General features: G+C 37.0%; 1 non-coding gene across 1 annotated transcript; it reads left to right on the top strand.

Annotated features, from left to right (window-relative positions):
- Positions 1–15,550: 15,550 nt before the first annotated feature.
- On the top strand, positions 15,551–15,623 carry Trnam-cau (transfer RNA methionine (anticodon CAU)). The gene has a single exon. It is a non-coding gene; the product is annotated as a tRNA-Met (tRNA).
- Positions 15,624–18,329: the final 2,706 nt, after the last annotated feature.

Genomic DNA, 18,329 nt, shown 5'->3' with positions numbered 1-18,329 from the left:
AGGATTATGTACAAAAATACTTGTTTTTGTATTCTTCACCTTGCCAAAAATCTTAAAAGTACCTTATTATGTGTGTCTTTCAGATCGTGATCTTTAAAAGCTGTTGACAGTGAGTAGTTGAGTGACTTTGAGAAGTAGCTGAGAATAGGTAGCTGAAAATACAGTAGTCTCATTTCTTACCTATATGAAGTTACATTTCATAGGAAGTAATAAGGTGTCACTACAATGCATTTGATGTATCTGGATATGCAGCTGATAATCCTGTTTGTATAAAGCCTGCCAACAACAAGGTTATCAGTCTAATGAAACACAAGATGAATGTGTCGCAGATTGAGCATTTTGTAGGTCTTACATCGAAAATTTACACATACCCTACAATGAGCCAATCTATCAAACAGACATAAGCCATTCCTCATTAGGTATGAATGTGCTATATGTGTAGTGAAAATGCGAGCCCATGGACGTGCATTTTCACCACAAATGCAATAAACTGACTTCAGTTCTGTGCAGTAGAACCTGCTTCACAAAATTCAGAAAGATTGTGAAAAAGCACAGTATTAGCCAACTGAACGACACCCTAGCTGCCCAGTCCTCAAACTGTTAAATATTTTAAATGCTCCTCATCAGTTACAGAATTGTGTAACATTTTCGACACTAATTTCTCAAGTACAATTTTATTCTCTTCAGGATCACTTGCTCTGCATTCATGATAATGCATTTAATGTCATTAAAGTATTCCATTAGCATCTTCAGCAATAAACATGCACAAAAGTGATTGTGCTCAGTTATCGATCCACCTGTGAACCATCCTACGTTTTGTGAACCATTCAAGTCCAAGCTTGATGTGGAAACATATTCTAATGGGTTATGAGACTCCACCATTTCTTGTATGATCAGTTTCAACACCATATAGTTTGTACCATATTTGTTGAAAGAAGAACATGAGAGCATTATGTGTATGCTGTGATAACACTGTAGGGTCTGCATCCTTTTTCATAAATTTTCCTTCCAAGTGTAGGAAGCTGTTACTTAGAATTGTCGAAGCATCCTGGTGTTGAATGAGAATCCTAACTGCATTGTCATTATTAAAAGTTTTGTGGTAGGAATATTCCTGGTGTATAATTCACTCATCAAGTTGAACTGGAATTTCACATCAAGTGACATAACTGTGTGCTGTCAAGCCTACCGATTTAAGGAATTTTTAATTCTCCCATGTTATCACATTGTATTTCCACAGTGAAGTGGAATATATTAGTTTTATACCTTACACCCATACTGACCCTACTTCCAGTGTAATTGTATTACGATTTCTTCACCACAGAAGTGGACTTGGTGCCTGTCTTGCTCTACAGTATTCAAATTGAGATGATCTAGTATCTCAACAGTCACTGGAAGGTATATGGTGTTGGCAGGCATATCAGCAGTTTTACATCCCAAGCCCATGGTAGGGAAGAACCTATACATTGCGTGAACCAATTTGCTGTTGAGATATGAGTTAACTGCAATATTACACTTGATATGAATTGTACTGACCTGTAGCAAATCTACTGGTTGAGTTGACTCATAAAATTTATCAGAATTCTCCAAAACATGCCTTGTTGAGGAACCTATTAGTGATCCCACTGAAACTTTATATCAAAAGCCTATTGTATCTTCTGTTGCTTTTTTTTCATTTTAAATAGGTTGATGTTTGACTTAACTCAAATCCTTTCACCGATTGCACTCAAATCAACAGTATTGTTTGAGTGTGGAGGTATTTGTACACGTTTCCTATCGCCTTGTTTGACTCAGTGATGTGAGAAATACTGTTACATGTTTTCAACTCAATCACTGCAATACTCCATGCATCCTTGCTTAAATCAGCTGGTGGAAAGTAATTAAGGCACACAGCTGACAATAGTTTTTGACAGTCAGAGAGTATGACATCATACCTAAACCTCAACTGATGCAGTGACTTGTATGGTACTTATTTTTAGGCAGCTATCAGAAGGAACATGAGAATTAAACGTTTACACAGCTGTGTACTAGTGTTTTGGTAGTGTAGAAAATTGTACAACACGTTTTTTGTACTGTAAAGGTGCAATTTTTCATGTGGGTAACAAATGAGCGCTACTGTACTTTGTCAGCTATCTACTTTTCATATAGCTGGAAGTGGGTACTTGGGTGACCTGGGAAAATTGCCAAAAGTTTAGAAACTCTAATTTCTTATGTGTATAAAAAGTAGTGAAAGTAGGTAGTTGTTACCTTGAAAAGTGGTCAAAATAGGTAGCCAAAGGTATAGAAACCCTCATTTGGGGAGCATCATTTCAAAATGTATTAAATGCAGCTGAGGTCAAAATACAGTTTGATGAGTTTTCACCCCAAATGTGGTATGCTCTTTAATTCTGTTAAGTCAGATTAGGTCATTTCATATTCTTTCCCATAGTAATTTAGTTCTGAATAGCACGAATCAGATCAAAACTGTTATGTACATCACAACTGACAGTTCAAAAGGAATTGTGTTCAAAACATATTTCCTAGCTTCAGTTATTTACCTGCTGTCTTGTTTCTTCTCCCACTACATTGATCTTGCTGTTCACATCTAGTGTCGATTGCACAACTGTACTCATTCGATCACTATCATTAGTTATGACATAAGGATGCACATTTTGGTTTAGGTACTTCAACTGAGATCCACATTTAAGTAATTTTGATCCCCCTCAAAATCACAAAGAAGGTAGATTCCTATGTATTCTGCCTGGTAAAAGCTAAAAATTAGGTTTGCAGCATACCAATCAAAGTGGAACAAGATCACTGACTCAATTATATGATGAAAGTTACATCTCCAACACCATGAACAGCAAAGCATTACACACAAGAGTGCAGTCGAAATTCTGTTGTTATGTCATGTAAGGTAGATTACAGTGTTATTTGTAATACTGCACTAAAGCATTAAATTGTTATGTTGTTTCTGAGATGCCATCATCATTCTGCAGTAAAGAGGTGAGTAACTCATTACTGTAGAACAGTAAGTGTCTGGCACCTGATCCTTCACTCGCACGAGTGAGAAGGACTAAGTGCAAGACTGTAACACATCCATCTACTGTCAACAACATGTTAATAATTTCATTTTATTATGTCATGGCCTACACCAAATAATAAAATCAATGAAAAACTGACATTAACATTTCAAACCACATTATATAGAAATGTGATTGTATCAAAACACATTTATTTACCATATTAGATCAAAACATAGTAAGCGCAACTTAAAAATTAAAGCAGTGCCTTCATGTATTGGGAAATGGATTTCAGTCATGACTAATTCTGGAGCATGATCTAAACACCCTTCTACTACCATCAAGAATGTTAAAGAATTTTCCTATTCTAGGAAGCAGAACGTTTTCCACGCTTCCTGTAACTTTATGATCTGTAAACTTAATACAATTTGTAACGATGGTTCTCATTTCTTACCTATATGAATAGTTTTGTTCATATCTGTAAGCCCATTCACTTATTTGGTTCTCAGGGTAGCATGCATTAGCTTGTGTGAATGCACCATGCAAATGCATTTCTCCATGAGATGCGATATACTGACAGTTATGTAATAGTACATCATCTTTAAAAAGAAACTCTTGGAAATTTCTTCTATATCACTCATAATTCAATTTTCTTGTTCTAACAATAAACAAAAGTTCTGTGTGCAATCCTAGCAATTGGTGCATGTGGTTATAGATTCAATGAGCGTCATTTCAGTTCCTTCATGAGCTTGATAAATGTATTTTAAATTCATATTCTGTTGTTTGAAATTAATAATGTATGTGTTATCCCTTGCCACCAACTTCAGAAACAGAATATATCTGACTCAAATAAAAGACGCCACACCATATATGACGATGAAAACGGAAATAATTCCATATTTGTTCCTGGTTTTACATAGCAATGTCACCAATTACGAACACAGTGTTTGGCATTTCCCTTTCTGGTGATGCAATACTGTTGCTATTGCTGAATATCATATGTATGTTACACCATTCATGTCAGACAATGTCATCTTTAATTGCTGGTATTTGGGTTGCAATGACGTATCTCAAAATAAATACACATGCTCAAAATGAATCCCATCAGGGTGTGTTGGCAGTGACATAGTAAGATTCATCTTGCCACTATCTGACTGTCCAACAATTATCGACTGCATGCTGTCGAGAAGGTTTCAGTAGTATTGCAGAACCAGTCATTTTACTACAAAGCACAGTCTAACTTAACCGTTGCGACACGCTCAGCTGTAGAAGTTGTTACCGTTTGACAGCTGGAGAGACACTAGCGCCCAGGGCGGCGAGAGAGGAGAACGTTAGATGCGTCGTAAGCGTAATGTTTGTTTTGCACCCCTTTGCTACGTGATTTACGAAATATTTGAATTATTTTTTTGTCTCCAAGAGTTTGTGTAATATCAGAAGACAGAAATTTTTCTAAAAATGATTCTAAAATTAGAGCAAGTAGCGATAAAAATCATGAATCCAGTGGCAAGCTACAACACATGCGCGAAAAAACACTTGTGATGTAGGATAGACCTGCAGCTTACCACACTGATATCAAAAGAATATAAACACACAGCTGCACACGTACCTCTAAGTTCAAAAGGTATCAACACCCTGTTTGTTGTTCCGTAGGCCTACTGTGTTTTGCTCATTGTCGCCTGTTGCCCAAGGACGACCATCATCTTTATATTATTGTAAGTGGGACAAGCTATGGCCAACAGCATCGACAGGAACTGTCAATGACATGCCTCACCCAGGCCGCCCAAGGGCTACTACTGTTGTGGGTGACCGCTACCTATAGATTTTCGTGCAGCCGCAGGACGTCGTGTTACGACGTAAACTGTGCGCAGTAGGCTGCATGATGCGCAACTTCACGTCCGACGTCCATGGCGAGGTCCATCTTTGCAACCACGACACCATGCAGCGCAGTACAGATGGGCCCAACAACATGCCGAATGGACTGTTCAGGATTGGCATCACGTCTTCTTCACCAATGAGTGTCGCATATGCCTTCAACCAGACAATCGTCGGAGACGTGTTTGGAGGCAAAGATGAAATTTTTCTTTGACAAGATGACAATTGATAGTTAGGTTTTATCTTTGACAAGGACTATCTCTGCTCATCACGTGTTACTTTGACCACGCCCCCTTTCCTACAGTTCATAAGTCGCTCTCGGAAGTCCGCTCTCCTCAACGGAGGAGCGCCTCTGAGGATGTCCAGCACAGTCCTGGACGAAACGTCAGGAACAGAAAGCTTTACCAGCAGCTATGTCATCAGGTCGTGAAAGCCTTTATTCTATTATATTGGGTGAGTTCAGTACCATAATTTCATTAAAATATTATTCTTCTGCTCTTGCTTTCACATCACTAATATAAAAATATGGATTTTTTCTCTGCAGTCTTCCGACTTGTTCTTATTAAACTCCCGAATTAATTTTTTTTTTCCATCTGATACCACTGCACTGGCAGCCAATCCACCGTCTTGTTCTGTGAGTGAACTGACACATGGGACATGGCACACTTGGTTATTCACATACTCCTCTTGCTGGTAATATACATGATTGTACTTTGTGTCTTGTGTTTCCTTGTAAGTTAGCTTAAGGGCTAAGGTAAGATGAGCAGTGCAAGAAAAATAACTATTTTTCCTGTTCTCCTGCATCTAAAAAGCGAAAACTTTCCAATGATACAAGTGTGATCAAGTCAGGAATTTCGACTTAGGTACGAATTTCGTTTATGAAAGACAGACATCTTGCTGCTGATACCAAAGGTAAAAGGTATGAAGACTACAGCAGCCATGAACTGCTGACAATTTGGAACCTGTTGTAATGCTAGATAAAGTTAATTACAATGAAGTTTTATACAGAAGTAAATAATCAACTATGGTGAAAACTCCAGTAATTGTCGCTGCAATATATTTAGTGTGAGAGCAACCTCAAACTTTTGTTTAGAAAAAGAGTAATGCATACAAATATTTAGGAGTAACGGTGTCCACACATATTAAGTAAAGCGACTGCATAGGAGCAGTTTACTTAAATCACATGGACGGCCACGTTTTACCTGTAAGATTGCCGACTTCCTACAAAGGAGACTACATACTTGGATGGACCGTAGTGGAATTCTGATAAAGTGTACTGAACTCAAACTCAGCTGGACTCAGAGGATACGGAATGTATATGAAGAAATCTGCGCGCGTTGTCACAGGCTTCTTTGGCGACAGAGTGTGAAAAAAAGGTGAAAAACTATTTGATGAAAAATATTATTTAAAGGCAAGAAAACATTTTATTAGCTTTGTAATTACACCCTGGATACGGAAAAACAAAACAAAACATTTACTGTAAGAAAAAAAACACAGAAGTTACACACAAGCCAAGAATAAAGATATTGACAGCAGAGTCATGGAGCAGCACATAATTATAGGCGTCAAGGAATTTTTTCTTTTCTTTTAACACTTCCTCCAAAAGAAAAAAAAATCATGAAATTATTGCTTTGTCTCTTGCATGCCAATTTCTGAACATAGATAATTAAATCGAACTCGTTCAAGAGGTTTCGTCAAAATATCTGCCTACTGGTTGTGTCCATCAATGTGTTCCAAGAAAATCTCACCGTTCAGATATCTTTCACGAACATAGAAATGTCGGACCTCTATATGTTTAGAACGTCGATGATATTCTGGATTTTTTGCCAACTTCAATGCACTAGCATTGTCAATGTAAAGAACTGGAGGCTGCCCCGACATTTCCACTAATTCTGATAGCAGACGACGTAACCAAACTAACTCTTTTGCTCCTTCACTAGCTGCAATTATTTCCGCCTCGGTTGTGGATGTGGCCACTACTTTCTGCAACTGACTTGTCCATGACACTGCACCACCTGAGTACTTTGCAAGAATTCCAGTTGTTGAGCGCCTTGTCCCGTTATCACCTGCGAAATCTGCATCAGCGTAAATCTTTAATTCTTCTTTTTTATTATATACAATTCCAAAATTTAAGGTCCATTTCAAATACAGGAAAACGCGCTTTACTCTATTCCAGTCTTCAGTGGTTGGTTTCTCCATAGCTCGAGCACCTTTATTGACTGCAAAAGTGATGTCTGGACGAGTTACTGTTGAAAGGTACATGAGACAACCAATTGCTTCACGGTAGGGCACAGATGACGAAACTTCTTCGTTTTGATTATTGTCCTCACGTCCAACAGGAGTTGAGATTGTATTGCATTCTGCCATTCGAAATCTTTGCAGAATTTCTTCTGTGTATTTCTCTTGACTTATTATTGCTCAATCTTCATATTGCTTTATTTTTATGCCAAGAAAATTGTCAAGACTACCAGTTGTTATTTCGAATTCATGTTGTAAAACATCCATAAAAACAGCAATTTCTTTCTTGTTACTGCCGACAATCAGGCCATCATCAACGTAGATTGCCACATAAAGGCTATTTCCATTTTGTCTACGATAAAATAGGCATGGGTCTGCATCACTGTTTGAAAAACCAGCTTTCTTCATGAACTCAACAAAACGTTTGTTCCAGCAACGTGGCGCTTGCTTCAACCCATAAAGACCTTTTTTTAAGAAACATACTCGGCCTGTACCATCTTCGAAACCTTCTGGTTGTTCCATATATACTTCATCTTCAAGTATTCCATTCAAAAAAGCTGTCTTTACATCGAATTGTTCTAGCAGCATTTTCTTTGAAGCAGCTACAGCCAACAGAGTTCGTATGGTGTCATAACGTGCCACAGGGCTAAAGGCGTCGTCATAATCAATTCCTGCTTTCTGAATACAGCCTTTTGCAACCAATCTGGCTTTAAAGCGAGTACCTCCATTGACTGCGACCTTTCGCCGTAGAACCCAGCGGTTTTGCAATACTTTGGCATTCTTCGGACGGTCAACCAGCACCCAGGTATTGTTTTCCTTAAGTGATTGAAGTTCTTCACTAATAGCTTGCATCCATTCTTTCTTCTCGTTTGACTGCAATATTTCTGAAAAACAGTTTGGATCTTTGTATCCAAGTGCATCAACTTTTGTTGCCATACAAAATTCACCACTTTCCATCCAGGTTGGTTTTCTTCGTTCTTTTTTATTCTTCTGTTTCTCTTCATTAGAAGATTCAGCAGCTTCTGCTTTTAGAAATTCTGTTAATTCTTTATTTTCTTCAGATTCACTCGACTCTTGACTTTCCCTAGAATCGAGAGTGCCAATTTTTTCTTGAGTTTGGCTTCCTCCAGAAGTGTACAGCGTAGGAGATTTACATTGGTCATCTTTAGATGAATTCGGATCATTAAATTCTTCCCGAGAGACTTCAAATTCAACATGATCACTATGTAAATCACAAACAATTTCTGGCTTAAATTTTACATCGTGACTCAACACCACTTTTCTTTTAGATGGAATCCAAACTCTGAACCCATCTTTGTCATTAACATATCCAACAAGTCGTCCAAAAACTGCCTTATCATCAAACTTGGAACGGATTTGTTTGTTAATGTGAACATAGCAGCCTGTGCCAAAAATTCTGAGATGATCAAGTCGTCCTACTGGCCGATTAAACCATAGTTCATAAGGGGTTTTATTTTCAACTGATGATTTTCCAGTACGATTTATTAGGTAGACTGCTGTGTTACATGCCTCTGCCCACAACCCTTTAGGTAATTTACTCGGATTTAGCATTGACCGAGCAGCTTCAACAATGGTCCTATTTTCCCGTTCAGCCACACCATTATGTTCAGGAGTGTAAGGAGGAGGAATCAGTAGCTCTATTCCCCTGTCTGTAAGCAGTTCACTGACATTCTTATTGTTAAATTCTTTGCCACCATCACATCTAAATTGTTTGACAACATGTCCATTAGTTCGTGCTTCATTTAAAAACTGCTTAAGCATAGTACACACTTCACTTTTGTGTTTTAAAAAGAAAATTCGACGAAATTTACTAAAATCGTCTTTGAAACATACATAATAATGCTTGCTTCCAAAAGATTTCGTGCTCATTGGTCCATTTACATCCGCGTGGATTAATTCACCAGTACTGGTAGCGCGAATTGTTCGTGTTTTGAATGGCAGCCTATGCATCTTTCCAACCGCACAGCCGTCACAAAATTCACTCTTGGCATCTTCCACATTAATGTTCATTCCTTTTAAAATATTCTTCACATGTTGTTTATTCTGATGACCAAACCTTTCATGGTACACTTGCAATGTTTCGGATGAAGTCATCAAGCTCATACGATTCATTTTTGCATTTCTAACAACACGCATGTTCAACACAAAGTCCATTTTTCACATAACCTGTCATAACAATATTGCCACTGACTTGTTTTCGAACACAGACATTATTATAACTAAAATTAGTACTGTAGCCTCTGCAGGCAATGGCTCTCACAGAGAACAGATTAGCACTTGCATCAGGGACGTACAAAACATTGTCCATTCTAGCATTGTTTCGTCGGATTTGGATGTAAACTGTTCCTTGACCGTACGCACACATTTTGACATCTTGTTTTCCCAATGAAATTACTTTAGGAACATCAAATTCACTATACGAAACAAAATACTGTTTGTTGGGAGTGATATGATTTGTAGCGCCACTGTCGCAATACCATTTATTTGGGTCACTGTGATTACTGGTACACACACCCATAGCGTATGAAGTAAATGCAGCGTGTTCACTGTCTCGCTTCTTCTCTTTTCTTTTATTGCTGTCACGAGTGTTCTGTGGACACTCTGCTGCCCAGTGACCTAATTGTTTGCATTTATTACACGGAAACTTCTGTTTTAATTGTGACTTCGCCATCTTTACTTGCTGATTACTTGTTTGCCGTTTTCTTGTTTTAGAAACGACAAAAGCTGCACTTCCATTAACGTCTTGTTCACGCAGTTCAATAGTACAGAGTTTTTCAATCAATAAATTCAAACTTTGCTTTTTTGTCGGTATCGTATCCCAGAGATCCTTAAAATTGTCGTAGTCTTTTCCCAGTGTAGATAAAATTCGACCATTTAAGATTCTTTCAGATAGCGTATTTTCTTCATGTTTTGCTAATTCATCGTTCAGGTCCACAAATAACTTTTGCAGTTTGGCCACATGTGCACTAATATCTTCCGATTCATCACGTTTAACACCGAAAAATGTTCCAATCAACATATTCAAACGCTGAGAACTGCAACGTTCAAATCGGGCGCGTGATTTGTCCCAGATTTCTTTAGCATTCTTGCACGTTAAGACGAGTTCCGCAACAGGTTTACTTAGCGCACTTGCTATAAGACTTGCTGCCTTTGCGTCGTCCTTGAGCCATTCCACATACGCTTCTTTTTGTTCACTTGTCGCATCTTGCGGCAACTCTACACGTTCACGTGTACCGTTAATAATATCTTCTAGTCCATATGAACGTAGCACCATAGAAATATGCCATTTCCATTTGGCCCAGTCGTCAGGTCCTTCAAGCTTATCAATGCTGACCTTATAATCGCCGCTAGCAGTCATGTTTCTTTACAGACATACGCTCGTTTCAAATATTGTTTTAATTAAACTGTGTTGTTTGCCTTTACACTTGTACTGGGCCCAAAACCTGATGAAAAATATTATTTAAAGGCAAGAAAACATTTTATTAGCTTTGTAATTACACCCTGGATACGGAAAAACAAAACAAAACATTTACTGTAAGAAAAACACAGAAGTTACACACAAGCCAAGAATAAAGATATTGACAGCAGAGTCATGGAGCAGCACATAAATATAGACGTCAAGGATTTTTTTCTTTTCTTTTAACACTATTATTGGCCGACTCTCTAAGGCAGACACCGTACGTACGAGAAAAATCCGAGAATCGGCTTTCTGAGCAGAAATACAAATATTATTCAGTCCCCTACATAGCCTGTCTAAACCTTAAAAGCCTTGAGGATAAAATTAGGCAAGAAACAGCGCACAAATCAGGCATTTTTCCATGCCTCGTTCGTGAATGGAACGGGAAGAAACCTTAACATTTGAATCGGTCTTTTTAAAAGGGCGTAAATCACTACTTTGGATAAGTCGCGTTTTATAGTGGTTCGTGTATTACGAGGGTAGATCTATCATGTGTGTTTAAAACGGCGTCTGTAACACACTCGGTTGCCTTGTAACATGGAATTGAAAATCACAGTTTGCTTGAAATGGGCGTAAGTCACTGACAGGCGCCCTTATAAAACTGAGCAATTAGCAAAGGTGCGTTTAAGAGTTGGGTGTTGCGTGTATCGTGTCTTTGGAGTTTGTGGTATGTGTCGTGATGAATGTGTTTCTAATGATGCTGAAGATTAGACCCGAAAAAGAATAGGACGAAATCTACTTTGTTACAAGAGGATGGCCGGCCGGAATGGCCGAGCGGTTCTAGGCGCTACAGTCTGGAACCGCACGACCGCTACGGTCGCAGGTTCGAATCCTGCCTCGGGCATGGATGTGTGTGATGTCCTTAGGTTAGTTAGGTTTAAGTAGTTCTAAGTTCTAGGGGACTTATGACCTCAGAAGTTGAGTCCCGTAGTGCTCAGAGCCATTTGAACCATTTGAGCAAGAGGATGAAAATAATCTCGCTTGAAAGGCGTCTGGACGTTTCAAACTTACTTAACAGTATTTCCACTGAGAGGACACAGCTTTTAGCTTCGACAGAATATATGATATGATATTCACTGTTCGCCAAATATAACACATAGTCTACATAGCAGTACAAAACCTGGAAAATTTATAGTTACAGAAGTTGACAAATCTGACATTCTAGATTTTAAAGGTCGGTGGATAAAATATTAAAGAAGATGACGGCTTCTGAAACAACAAGGAACAAGCCAAGATGTGACAAATATGACTTTGCAGTTTCTTTCGCTTTGTGTACTCAAATGCCAGAGTTGGGTTCGACGTGTATCTACAGCTTAGTGAGTGACACATTCTTCATGACCCATTAGCGATAACCTGTTCCCCCACAGACAAACCCCACCTACTCAGCAGGACCTTAAACTGACTGGTGATTCACTCAATTTACTGAAGGCCTTCTGCAAGAGAACTCACAAACAGTACTAACTTACTTTATAACTACTTACTTTAGCACAAGTTACGACAAGTACTGCAGATGATACTCGCTTGCTGCGATGTACACCTGGCCAAAGGTAGTTTGCCAAATGGGAAGTAGTCAGCAAAGAAATCAGTATTTTATTTTTTATTCTAGCCTCATTGGTGGACAGAGATGGACAGTGGAAAACAGATGCGGCCTATGGTTCGCACATATACTGTAACAGGCTACTTTGATATGGAAAACACTCCTGCTCTTCCTTGGATGTGTGATAGATCGCTTTGATGGCCTAGCTAATCAAGTTCCTTGCGACATTTTCGGGAACTTCCCTTTTTTCCTTAAACTTTCACTGGCATTATCCTCAGAAATGCATCAGAGCAGGCTGCTCCACTTCATGAATAATTGTTTCATTTGCACTTACATTGTTCATTAGCTCAATCTCACAGTTCAGTTCATGGGGTTTATCCTTCTTCAGCACGATTAATTCTTCTTCCACATAGGAAATAACTGGGAGTTAAAACTATTCAGTATACTGTATTCACTAGCATTACTTAGTAAAGACTTTAGTAAATCAATATTTAGTAATAACTCATGCATTTATAATGTGTCATTCTAGAGTCAGCTGCAAAAAAAAAAAAAAAAAAAAATGGATCATAGCAGTAAATATGTTGACCTGAGAAATGTAATCTTTTGAAGTGTACATCAGCAGTGCACACACGCTGAAGTTGCCAGCCAAGACTTATTTTTTACCCTTGCTTACTTTATTTATTAATTTCGAATTCCATTGATCCATTTTCTGATGAATGACAAGGATGTTGAATGAATCACATTCACATCATTACACAATGTACAAGGAAGACATGTTGTGACTAACATTATAAATAGAAAGGCATATAATATAAATGAAAACGACAGTACAAATTTACAAAAACAATTATTGATTAACCTACATATAGTCCTCAAGAAAGAACAACAATTCATCAACGAGGTATTTTATTAATTCAGATTTAAATGTAGATAGGACATTAATGGACTTTAACATCTGATGGAAGAAGAATCAAGAACTTTTATCCACCAGTGATTATTTTACTGTGAAACAGACTTCCTCATTGTTGTATAATACAGGATGTAGTCATACATACAAGTATATAATAATGAACTAAAGTGAACAGCTAGTGTACATAAGTTATACTCTGATGCAATATGTTACAAACACTGTGCAATAATAATGGGATAGAAAATACTGGACATAATTATACAAAATGTAGAAGCATAATTGTACAAAAATAAATGCACCATATAATGAATGATACAGTAGAATACAAAAAAAAATTGTTAAATGTTGATATGCTCCACAAGCAATGCAGAGAATTCTTTAACATGTTTAAATGGATAATCTGTTACCTAGCTGTGCCATTTAATTTAAAAAAAATTAGATCGATAGACCAATCATAGATCGGTAATTTGTTGAAAATTTTAAGTGGGTTCACTTTGTGAAAATTTCCAATTCTTGCTGACCTGTGCCTCAGTATATCTAAATTAGCTTTAGCTCTGGTGTCGTGTCTGTGAGTTTCTCCCCTAGCAGCAAATTCTGAAATATTATTTTTAATGTAGATCATGGACACCCAAGTATAAATTTGTAATTGTGAGTATTTTGAACCTTGAAAAAAAAAGAAAAGAAAAGAAAAGAAAAAAAAGGACGACAGTGCTCAATGTGTCCTGTTTACCACAATACATGTAGGACTTTTTTCGTATTTTAAAAATATTCTTGATATGAGGGTATTGTGCCCATACTATCAGATCATATGACGTGTGGCTAAAATAGTCCAAAGTAGATCACTCTAAAGTAATCCAAGCTCCCTAAATCCATTATCTTCAAAATGGTGTTTGACACCCAAGATATTTTTTCACATACATGACTGATATGTTCCTCCCAGCAGAATTTTTTTGGAGTCAATGTAAATATCTAAAAGTTTAACTGACATATTTTCTATTTTTCTAGAAATTCCCATTAGGAGTGGCTGACTTTTTTGGGGATTACACAGGAGTTGATTAGCTGCAAACCAGTCCAAGGTTGCATCAAGGGTTTCTTTTGTTACCTATTCATATCAGGGATTCTCCTCTGTGTAGTAATAGCATTGTTTCATCTGCATAACATGGCAGAATGAACTATGTTATTTGTAAAATCATTGATTGCTGCAATGAAGAAAATGTCTGAGAATAGATCCCTGTTTAACACCTGTGCTGATTTCCATCAAGGAAGAATTTACGTTTCTGACAGAAAAAATTGTTTTCTGTTACCTCAAATTTCTTAAAGATAAATGTTCAATAGGCTGTGGTGAAAACAATAGTTCAATAATGAAATTTTGTTCAACTGAACTTAGTAAAATATCGAGTTGCTTAAATAAGAATGCATCATAGCTAATGTGCTTCCATTCACCCAATGAAACTCCAGCTTCCTTTTTAGTATGTCAACAGGAATGCAATCTAATGCTTTGCTTAGGTCACATAACAGCAGTGATACCATGCCTTTGTCTTCAAGAGTTGTTAAAGTTTGATCCACAATTTCCGAAATGGCTACTGTTTTTCTCCCCTTGCAAAAAACAAACTGATTGTTACTTAGGAGATTGTGTTTTCCAAAGTAGCTGCTTATTTGTATGTACAAGTGCCTAAAATATCTGTGAATATATTGGCGCAATTGAGAGCGATCCACAGCTTTGTTCCCTTTTTTAAAAAAATGGAATAACTTTATACCTTGAGTGATTCTGGAAATACTGCAGATTCTACACATTTATTACAAATAAAAGCTAGTGATATGGAGACAGAGTGTATTGTCTTTTTAACGATGTAATTCGACAACCAATAGCAGTCCATGCTTAAAGAATTTGAAAATTTGGAAACAATTTCCCTCCCTATGGAAATTAATCACAAAACTACAATATTGTCTATGCAGGCATTGTACAATAAAGGACCAATGACCTTGGCATATTCAAATATGTCCTTGTGACTTGCGCCTCTGTGTCTGCAATTTCCATGTTAAAAACGCCATATTTAGCAATTCTCGACTTATTCTGCAAGATTTTTTAGCTATTAACTCGCGGTTTTCAATAAACAAATTTACATCTCCATCTGGAAGTTCGAAGATACTGTCCGTGCAGTTTGTGTGTGTGTGTGTGTGTGTGTGTGTGTGTGTGTGTGTGTGTGTTAAAATTAGTTTAATGTGTTCTATACGTAATAACTCCTCTATAAAGTATGTTTTTTGGTCCAAATAAAAAACTTACCGACCACTGGGGTGCAATAAAAAAAACGATTTGCCTTCTTGGGAAAAAATATTGAAGTATACTCAGTATATATCGCCTTATAAACTATGTCTGTAAGTGTGTAAATAGTAACTATAGCTCCCATAAACCAAACATAAACCAGATACATAAATATAATTATTAACAAATACAAAAATAAGAGCTAAGAATGCTTGGTGGCTAATATACCTTTATCAAGCCCTCATGACCCATAGCCTCGGTAGCGCAGTAGGCAGCGCGTAAGTCTCATAATCTTAAGGTCGTGAGTTCGATCCTCACCCGGGGCATAAATTTTTGTTAACGAACGTTATTTTCGTGATATCCGGGACGTAATTCTTTTTCTTAAACATGATTGTATGAAAGGTAAATTTAATTATATGCATGTGTGTGATATGTTGTAAACTGTTCTTTTAATTTTGATTATTTTTTGGATTTAGTAACATAATCGGCAGCATCCGCCAACTGCAAAGCCATCTTAATATAAAAATGGATTTTCTAAATAATTTTTTCGTGAGTAATTCACTGACGGATGCGGATTAAATGGAACTAAACCCTGGATTGCAGATGGGGTCAGAGTATCATACAAAACCACAAGAAGACTAACTGGCAACAAGGGGTAAGTGATGACACGATTAAATCACATTAGAAACTGTACCGTACCATAAATTCAAGCAAAATCGTCAACGCATCAAAATGTAGGCCTATGTACTTTCAAGAAAGAATAAGCTCCTCCAGCAACGCATAGTAAAAAATTAGCTAGGAAAAATTAATCAGGAAAATGAAGAAATTTCTTTAAACAAAACTGGTAGTACGAGGTAATTTAGGTTTGAGTACTTCCTTAGAAGATACTCTACAGTTCTGAAGAAACTCCTTTCAAAGCAAGTTTGAGAAAAAGTAACTACACCCAACGTCTCGAAAAGGAGTTTTCAGTTACCTCAAATTTCTTAAAGATAAATGTTCCACAGGCTGTGATGAAAACAGTAGTTCAATAATGAAATGTTGTTCAGCTGAACTTAGTAAAATATTGAGTTACTTCTGTAACGAATCTTTTCACAGCAGAACTTTCTCAAAGGGATATAATACGGTGTTTTCAAGCCACTTCACAAAAAAAGGAGACAAAACGTTAGCAGACACAATATTAGTACCGAATCAGCAATCCATCGCATTACGTCAGTATTATTAAAAATTTTCGAGAAGATAAAACACTTAGCACAGAAAATGTACTCAGTAACAAACATCAGGTTCCAAAGGGCTGTCAAGTGAAAATGCTGCGTTAACTTTGATAGTAAATATAAGATAAAAATGATATACTGTGTGAACCATGATACCCTAACACAAAAATTAAAATATTACAGAATGTTAGGCGTAGCAAGTTCGTGGTTTTTATCTTATCTGAATTACACAAAGCAGTCACATAGCGATGCTCAGAATTTGAAGCAATGACATGGAGTACCACAAGGTTAATTTTGGGTCCCCTACTATTTCTGTGATACTTAAAAATGATATTTCACTTGCAGTTTCAGAAGAATGTTGTAGTTTTTGCAGATAAAAATACAGAAAAACTAAAATAGTACCAGTCCCCTTACTGAAAAAGCAGCTATTGAAATATTCGAGAAGTCAATCAAGTCATAGATGGCATAAGGCAATGGATAATCATTACATTTTGATAAGTCCTAGGATGTTAAGTATTTCTCTCAGAGCTGCGCAAGCAGTAAATGTAAGATTCTCACTCAATGAAAAACTCTAACATGAAAGTTTTAAATTTTTGAGATTATTGATGTAGAATCGTCTTGTTACACGAATCAAAGAAAATTACTGGGTAGACGTTTCCCTTCGGGTCATACTGGATGGACGGTTCCCTTGGGGTCATACTTTTCAGTATCGATTCCTACATTCCAATAACATGCCAACCTAAACAGAGAAATAGTACCCAGCTGAAGAACATTCTCTAAAATCTCTAATTTCTCGGAAATTTTGACAGTACTGGTAATAGTTTTAAGTTTTTCTACATCTTGGAATTTCAGTTCAGAAAGCTGCAGGTTGATGTGACTCTTCAATGATTTATTTCTTCCACAAATATCTACTTCAACTTCTGAGTATTTGTTGTCCACGTTTTGGTAACCTCTATCTCTAATTCTTGGATTTTCTCTTTAGCATTACATTCCACTATTTCAATCTCTTCATTCACTGACTGGTCAAATGCTGAAAAAACTTCGACTTCATTGGCAGTAAGTTTTTCATTTATGTCTTTTATTTCACATCGACATTGACCTCTAAAGAGTGCTGCCATCCCTCCATATTTTTCATACTACAATCAATGTGAGTCTGATAACATGAAACTCCCATCTCACTTCTTTAATGAATATGCTAAATTATTTCCTGACAATTGCATTTGAATCTTTTTGCATCAAACTTTCTGACAATTTCATTTCAGAACTGTGTGGGTCTCCTTTACTGTTCCTTGCTAATAGTACTTTCATCAGTTCATCGATTTCACCGTTTGACTCGTTCCCGAACCGTTTATGCATTCAGTTCACATTTTTGATCCATTACTGAATTTTCATTTCCCTTTGATCAAAGCAGTCACTATCTATTCCTTTGTTACTCTGTAAGCCAACCCATTTTGTAATTTACCTCTTTGCAGTTTTCTGTACCTCCAAAACCTTTTTGTTGTAGACCTATATTACCAGTTATAGTAGTACTTTTCCTATACATACAGCATACATACATTCTACCATGCCATCTCCATTGACGCTATGCCAGACACTATCGTCGCAATCAGTTCATATTTCATATATTTGTCGTTGTGTAAATACAACAGTAAATTAATTTTTGTGCTGTAAATACAGTCACCACTATTTGTAATGTGGTCGTTGGGTTTTTATATTACTCATCTCCCCTACTAAGGAATGTGGATTGGAGGTCGATGCAAATTTTGCAACTAACATAAATGCAACTGCAAGTAGTAAAAACTGCTCTATTTTAAAAATGGT

This window comes from Schistocerca cancellata, chromosome 2 (assembly GCF_023864275.1).
Source record: "Schistocerca cancellata isolate TAMUIC-IGC-003103 chromosome 2, iqSchCanc2.1, whole genome shotgun sequence".
NCBI lineage: Eukaryota > Metazoa > Arthropoda > Insecta > Orthoptera > Acrididae > Schistocerca > Schistocerca cancellata.
Note: the sequence above shows the minus strand (reverse complement) of the source record. Positions and strands in the feature narration are given on the sequence as shown.